The 7,930-nt window shown below is 43.8% G+C and overlaps 1 long non-coding RNA gene across 1 annotated transcript; it reads left to right on the top strand.

Moving 5' to 3' along the window:
• The first annotated feature begins 3,059 nt into the window (after positions 1-3,059).
• LOC138672209 (uncharacterized) lies at positions 3,060-4,050 on the top strand. Its single transcript, XR_011319640.1, has 4 exons — positions 3,060-3,144; positions 3,238-3,303; positions 3,710-3,816; positions 3,924-4,050. It is a non-coding gene; the product is annotated as an uncharacterized lncRNA (long non-coding RNA).
• Positions 4,051-7,930: the final 3,880 nt, after the last annotated feature.

The raw sequence follows: 7,930 nt of genomic DNA, 5'->3' as shown, positions 1-7,930 counted from the left end.
CCAGGAGGCCTTCCAAGATCTGAAAGCAAAAAACCAGGAGACCCTGCGCACACACAGATTGGACCTGGAGAAAAAGAAAAGGTCAAAATTCTTAAGGGATACCGAAGATTACCTTCAGAACAGAGTGTATCAGTGGCGGGAACCCCATCGGGGCTTCAGGCGTCGGACCTCCCAAAGTTCCTCAGGCTCGGCCGACAGCAGACCTGGTACCTCAAATACCTACACATCCAGCAATTTTTTAGGCAACAGCCGGGCCGTTCAAAAGGAAGACGAGGCGGGGGGGCCAATGTCGCCGGGGACTCCAGAAGCCACATATCGACCAGATCACAGGTACGCAACCCCCACTGGTGATTAACATCTCGTCGAAATCCATGGACACATCCCAATTGACTTTACTACAGAAAGGCTTGTCCTTCTGTCCAACTTACAAGTTCAATTCGTTTTAACTTAATATGGACTTACAGAGGTTCTTTCGTAACCTCCGCTTACGTGTCTATTTTTCCACTCAGTTACCTGCAGGTGACCCTCCCTCACAGGCAGGACAATCGCTTCTAGGTCTCCGGGGTTTGGGCCTTCGTTCCCCAAGCTCTTTTATGCCCCCCAAAAATAGTCCACCTATCGAGACTTTCATCTCGTTGGTGGAAAGGGACATTGATGCCTTCCACCGCGATTTACATCTGGGCAAATTCCACTTTCATAATAATTTATCTCCATCCGAGAAACTGGCCCTTGATCAGTTATCTGCTGACAAAACACTTGTGGTTAAACCCGCTGATAAGGGTGGGGCTATAGTGATCATGGACCGGGCTGACTACATGGAAGAGGCATACAGGCAATTGAATGACTCGGATATATACAGAGTAACCTCACAAAATCCTCTTAATAATATTGCCCAGAAAATCAAGACCCTACTTGAGTTCCATGAACAGGAGGGCACTATTGACAACAAGCTTAGGAGTTTCCTTACTAAAACCGATCCCATAACTCCGATTTTCTATCTTTTGCCCAAAATCCATAAACGCCTTTTTAAACCACCTGGACGCCCTATAGTGTCCCTGACTGACTCAATTTTATCTCCTCCTGCTATAGTGTTGGAAAAGATCCTTACACCTCTGGTCAAATCTACCAGCTCTTTTATTCTTGACACTAATGGTTTCCTGGGACTCATTAGGGACACTTGGTACTATCCCCTCTTCTTCTCTGTTGGTCACCTGGGATGTGAGTAGCCTCTACACGTCCATAACACATGAGAAAGGCATATTAGCTGTAGACAGACTCCTTAATGAAGCAGGCACCCATATAAAGATACGTCGCTTTTGCACGGACCTTTTAAACTTAGTCCTCAGGGAGAACTACTTTATGTTTGAGGACACCTTCTTTATTCAACAACAGGGCACCGCTATGGGCTCGCACGTAGCGCCCCTGTATGCTATCGCGTATATGTCATCCTTCGAGCAGGATTTTGTATATACCCATCCTCTATTTCAATCCCACTCGCGCATATGGCGCCGCTACATAGATGACATATTCTGCATCTGGGATGGCCCTATCGATTCTCTTATCTCGTTTGACAAATACCTTAACAATGTGTGGCCAGAGTTAAAATTCACTCTGCAATATAATATGGATCGGATAAGCTTTCTGGACACCCTTATCTGCAAAAACGACTGTGGTGAGTTGTCTATCGATCTATTCCTAAAACCCACTGACAGGAATAGTCTCCTGCATTACAATAGTTGCCACCCCCCCTCTATTAAAAATGTGATCCCAAAATCACAATTCCAACAGATACACAGGATAGTCTCGGATGAAACTACTAAAAACACTAGACTTAATGAGATGCAACAAAAATTCTCTAACCGTGGTTATCCACAAAAGGCGTTACTTCAAGCTAGACAGTCTGGTGTTGCCAATAGGCCCAACGATAATAATAAACGTATCCCCTTTGTTAGTACGTTTCATCCCTTCTCCAATGTGGTACAAGCTACCATTAGACGCCATTGGGGTCTATTGCAGAAAAGTTATCCTACTATCCCTGAGTTTAAGTTACCCTTTCTATCCTGTTTCCGCAGGGCAAAAAATTTACGGGACAAACTAGTGAAGGCGGATGTGGGTTCCAGGAGCACTATATCCAGACAAACCTTTTTACAGATGCAAAAGCGGGGTACATTCCCCTGTCTTGGCTGCCTCCAATGTAATAACGTCCAAAAAGGTTCCAAAGTGTTTCATCCACACACGGGTCAGGGCATCCCGATTAGGGGCTACTATACATGCAACTCCGCATACGTAGTATACCTCATCAAATGCCCCTGCGGGCTTGCCTATGTTGGGGAAACCACCCAACCCATTAAGGACAGGGTCTCACAGCACAAATCCACCATTCGCTGTAATAAAAATCATCTGCCCCTTCCATATCACTTCCATGAAAAGAACCATAATGTCTCACAACTTAGATTCCAGGTCCTGGAGCAAATTGAACCTAATAGGAGAGGTATTAATAGGATTAATATCCTCAAAAAGAGAGAGGCTTTCTGGATCTTTACCCTCCAAACCCTAGAGCCTAAAGGTCTCAATAGGGAATATGACGTATCAGCCCTATTGTAATTCATTTTACATTGTTGTTTTCTTGTGTATATTATGTATATACTAATTTGTCTCCTTTTTTTTCTTCTCTTTAGAATCGCTAGATCGCACTACGTGCACCATGTTCACTATACTGGGCACCGTTTATACTTCGTATGGTATGACAGCTCCTTCTTCCCCAGTGGTATTATGGGAATCCTCTCTGTTCCTTTTTTTCCTTGTTCCCCCTTTTTTTTTTTTTTCCCCTCACCCTGTTGTCCATTATCTCTCTGCATAGCGCTATTGTTATGCGCTTCTTCCCCTTGTCACTCTCCTCACACTTATCTTATTTACACCATTGACACCTTTACAGCTCTGACAGGCACTTTGCCTGCAGTCACATGACCGCTCCCAGCGTCCTGCACATCTAGGGATTCCTTCCCCTGTACTGCCCTCCCCCACTCTGTGGGTGGTCACATGACCACTATGACATCACTAGTCTCCAGGATTTATACCAGGAAGTGCCGACCCTCCTGCAGCGTCGCTCTCCTCTGCTCTGCACTACTAGCGCTCAGGATCCAGGTATGCCGGCGGTTACTGCGCCCCTCCTCCTCTGTGTCTTCTGTTATCTACCCCATTATATATCTCCTAACCCGGTCACATTATCTCCTACAGCGCCGTTACTCCCTCCAGGCTTTGTGCCTCTCCTCTGGCGCTTCACCTTCCTTTGTGATCCTGCAGGTATATACATTTGCTATGTTTTTAGCTCTCCAGGTTCATGTGTGTTCTCCCTCCTTTTTAACCCTTTCCCTCGGCTCTGGCTTTTTATAGCAGACTGCAGCTCCTATATCCCGTGCTCTGGCTGACGCTCATTCAGGCTTATTAGCTTCCTCATCCAGGTAGTTTTTATGCTCCCATTTACTCTATTACCTCTCCTCTGTGTATAGGTCCATACTAGGCAGTCTCCTTCAGGCAGTAGTTATATTACTTTCCTATTTCTCTCTCTTAGGACCCATTCTACCTTGTCTTTTCTTTTCTCCTCTTCACCTTTTTGGTCTTCCCTTTGTTTTTCCTTATTTTCTCCCTATTTTCTGGTGTGCCCAGCTAGATTTATGTGCACAGACTCACGTATCCTTTATTTCTCTAGGTCCTCACGTTAGATCATCCACCATGCTATTCCACATAGCTTCACTGGAGGCGTATTCTGTACCACATGTCTGCGCTTCTAATATCTGTATAGTACATTTCTGTGTTGTATCCTTTTACCGTACTTAGCTAGACCTCCTTGTCCTGAGGTCACACCATCACCAGCGTCCTCTCATCTCCAGCACGATTGTTATTTCCCTTATCCAGTATCTCAGCACGGACCATATCTCCACCTCGCACGGAGCACCGTTTATTCTGGATAGATTCATCTCTCTGGCACATGTCTCCCTACACCAGATGGAGCATCACGTATATGTTTGCCTTTTGTTTTTTCACCGTTAGGTCGATTTTTTATTGTTGCATTATATGACATATACTTCTGCATCATGTGACACTATGTTTCTTTTTATATATTTACTAGTCAATGTCTAAGAAACGCTCTGACGAAGGTCCGGTGTGGACCGAAAACGTTTAGCGGTTTTGTTTGTCTGGATGCATCAATAAACTAAGAAGCTTTTCTTCTCAAAAATTGAGTGCCAAGTTTCATTCATCTTTAATATACGGGGTGGACACCCTACTTGAGCACCGCCAACCCTCATATCTACTGAGTGCCGTGTTTCATTACCGCACACAGGATTAATGGCAGCGTTAGTGGACCGCGTTATGCCACGGTGTATCGCACTCCGTTAATGCTGCTATTAACCCTGTGTGATCAACTTTTTACTGTTGATGCTGCCTATGCAGCATCAATAGTAAAAAGATCTAATGTTAAAAATAATAAAAAAATAAAAAAATAGTTATATACTCACCGTCCGTCGGCCCCTTGGATCCAGAACAGGCCATTCCCTCTCCTCGCGACGCTCCGGTGACCGCTTTATGCATTGCGATCTCGCGAGATGATGACATAGTGGTCTCGCTAGACCGCTACGTCATCATCTCGCGAGACCGCAAAGCACTTTTGGGACCGGAGCCCGCGAGGAGCATCGGTAAACGCTTCTTCTGGATCCGGGGGCCAACGGAAGGTGAGTATATAACTATTTTTTATTTTAATTATTTTTTTAACAGGGATATGATGCCCACATTGCTATATACTACGTGGGCTGTGCAATATTCTACATTGGCTGTGCAATATACTACGTGGGCTGTGCAATATACTACGTGGGCTGTGTAATATACTATGTGGGCTGTGCAATATACTTCGTGGGCTATGCAATATACTACGTGGGCTGTGCAATATACTACATTGGCTGTGCAATATACTACGTGGGCTGTGCAATATACTACGTGGGCTGTGTAATATACTATGTGGGCTGTGCAATATACTATGTGGCTGTGCAATATACTACGTGTCTGTGCTATATATTACGTGTGCTGTGCAATATACTATGTGGGCTGTGCAATATACTACATGGGCAGTGCAATATACTATGTGGGCTGTGCTATATACTACGTGGGCTGTGCTATATACTACAAGGCTGTGTTATACACTACATGGGCTGTTATATACTGTGTGGGCTGTGCTATATACTATGTGGGCTGTGCTATATACTACGTGGGCTGTTTTATACACTACGTGGGCTGTTATATACTATGTGGGCTGTGTTTTACACTATGTGGGCTGTGTTATATACTGCATGCATGGGCTGTTATATGCTACGTGAGCTGTGTTATATGCTACGTGGGCTGTTATAAACTACGTGGCTGTGTCATATGCTATGTGGGCTGTTATACACTCCATGGGCTGTGCTATATACTCTGTGGACTCTGTTATATACTACATGGCTGTGCTATATACTCCGTGGGCTGTGCTATATACTATGTGGCTGTGCTATATACTACGAGGCTATGCTATATACTACGCAGCTGTGCAATATACTATGTGGCTGTGCTATGTACTACGTAGCTGTGCTATATACTATGTGGATGTGCTATATACTATGTGGTTGGCCGCAAACAATTAGCGACAGGCACAGTCCGGCCGCGAATTGGCATGGGATTTGAACGACGCTTCGCTAATTGGTCACGGTTGGCTGAATCCTGTATATTCAATGTATTACCGTATGCTGTATACTTGAGTATAAGCCGACCCGAGTATAAGCCGACCCCCCTAATTTTGCCACAAAAAACTGGGAAAACCTAATGACTTGAGTATAAGCCTAGGGTGGGAAATGCACCAGCTACCGGTAAATGTCAAATGTAAAAATAGATACCAATACAAGTAAAATTAATTGTGACATCAGTATGTTAAGTTGTTTTGAATATCCATATTGAATCTGGAGCCCCATATAATGTTCCATACAGTTCATTATGGCCCCATAAGATGCTCCATATTAAAATATGCCCCATATAATCCTGCATAAAGATAAATAATGGCTCCATAAGATGCTCCATAGACACATTTGCCCAATATAATGCTGCACAAATGCTGATTATGGCCACAAAAGGTGCTCCATAAAGATATTTTCCCCATATAGTGCTGCACAAACCTTGATTATGGCCCTATAAGATACCCCATACAGACACTTGCCCCATATAGTGCTGCACAAACGTTAAGGCACCATAGATGCTCCATACAAACACTTGCCCCATATAGTGCTGCAAAAACTTTATGGCCCCATAGATGCTCCATACAAACACTTGCCCCATATAGTGCTGTACAAACGTTATGGCCCCATATAGTGCTGCACAAACGATATGGCCCCATATAGTGCTGCACAAACATTATGGCCCCATAGATGCTCCATGCAGACACTTAAAATAAATCACATACTCACCTCTCCATCGCTCAGGCCCCCGACATTTTCAATATTCACCTGCTCCTTGTTCCAGCGCCACTCCATCTTCAGCGTCTTCTGCACTGACGTTCAGGCAGAGGGCACGCACTAACCACGTCACTGTGCCCTCTGACCTGAGCCGTCACTGCTGAAGACAGAGCGGCAGCCGAAACGGGAGCAGGTGAATATCGTGCAGCGCAGCACTCCCCCTCCCCTTTATACTCACCTGAACCTGGCGCTGTGCAGTCCCTGCTTCCCTGATGCCGCAGCTTCATCCTGTACTGAGCGGTCACCGTTACTGCTCATTACAGTAATGAATATGCGGCTCCACCTCCCATAGAACGGTACCATGTGACCGCTCAGTACAGGAAGAAGCTGTCGGCGCCGGGGAGGCCAGGGATCTGCAGGGACCGCGCCAGGAGTAGGTGAGTATAATTAGACAGCCCCCGCTCCCCCGCCTCTTAAATCTTCATAAATAAACTACATACATATTCTAGAATACCCGATGCGATAGAATTGGGCTATCATCTAGTATTAAATACTGCCCTTTTTGAATTACATGGAAAGTGCTATTAAAAATTTTAAGAAAAAATGAAAAAAAAAATTTTGTTTCATTATTAACAAGCTTATGCTGTTACTAGAAAAACTTTCCATTTCCCAAGTAACCAACATTTTGTTATTAATCGTTCTTGGTTGTTCACTGCTGCTTTTAAATATTTAACTGAATTGTCTTTTATGGAAACTATAAAGAGCTAAAATATCTTTATTAGGTGGTACAGTTTTATCGCTATAGGAATTTTATTGGAAACTGATGTAATATTCTTGTAGAAACGTGGTTGCTATTTCCTTTTCATGGTCTTAAACAATGTTTTATACATGGATTGATGTTGAATGTGGATGTCATTAATTATTGTTTGCAATGAACATTGAATCATAGAATCTTAAAATGTTAGAGTTGGAATGGACCTTCAGGGTTATTGTGTCCAACCCCCTGCTCAATGCAGAATTAACTAAATCATGTAAGACAGATGTCTGTCCAGCATCTGTTTGAAGACTTCCATGGTAGGAGAACTCACCATATCTCGCGGAAGCCTGTTCCATTTACTGATCATCCTCACTGTCAAAAAATGTTTCCAATATCTAATTTGTATCTTCTCCCGTTCAGCTTCATTCCATTGCTTCTCATGTTTCCATGTGCAAATGATAATAAGGATGATTCTTCTACACTGTGACAACCCTTCAGATATTTGTAGACAGCTTTTAAGTTTCCTCTTAGCCTTCATTTTTGCAAGTTAAACATTCCCAGATCCTTTAACATAGAACATACTTTGCAGTCCGCTCACCATCCTGGTAGCTCTTCTCTTAACTTTCTCCAATTTCTCGATGTCTTTTTTAAAATCTGCTGCTCAGAACTGAACACAGCATTCCAGATGAGGTCTGACCAATGT

This window comes from Ranitomeya imitator, chromosome 3 (genome assembly GCF_032444005.1).
Source record: "Ranitomeya imitator isolate aRanImi1 chromosome 3, aRanImi1.pri, whole genome shotgun sequence".
NCBI lineage: Eukaryota > Metazoa > Chordata > Amphibia > Anura > Dendrobatidae > Ranitomeya > Ranitomeya imitator.
The sequence above is the reverse complement of the archived record's forward strand: the minus strand, read 5'-3'. Positions and strand labels throughout refer to the sequence as shown.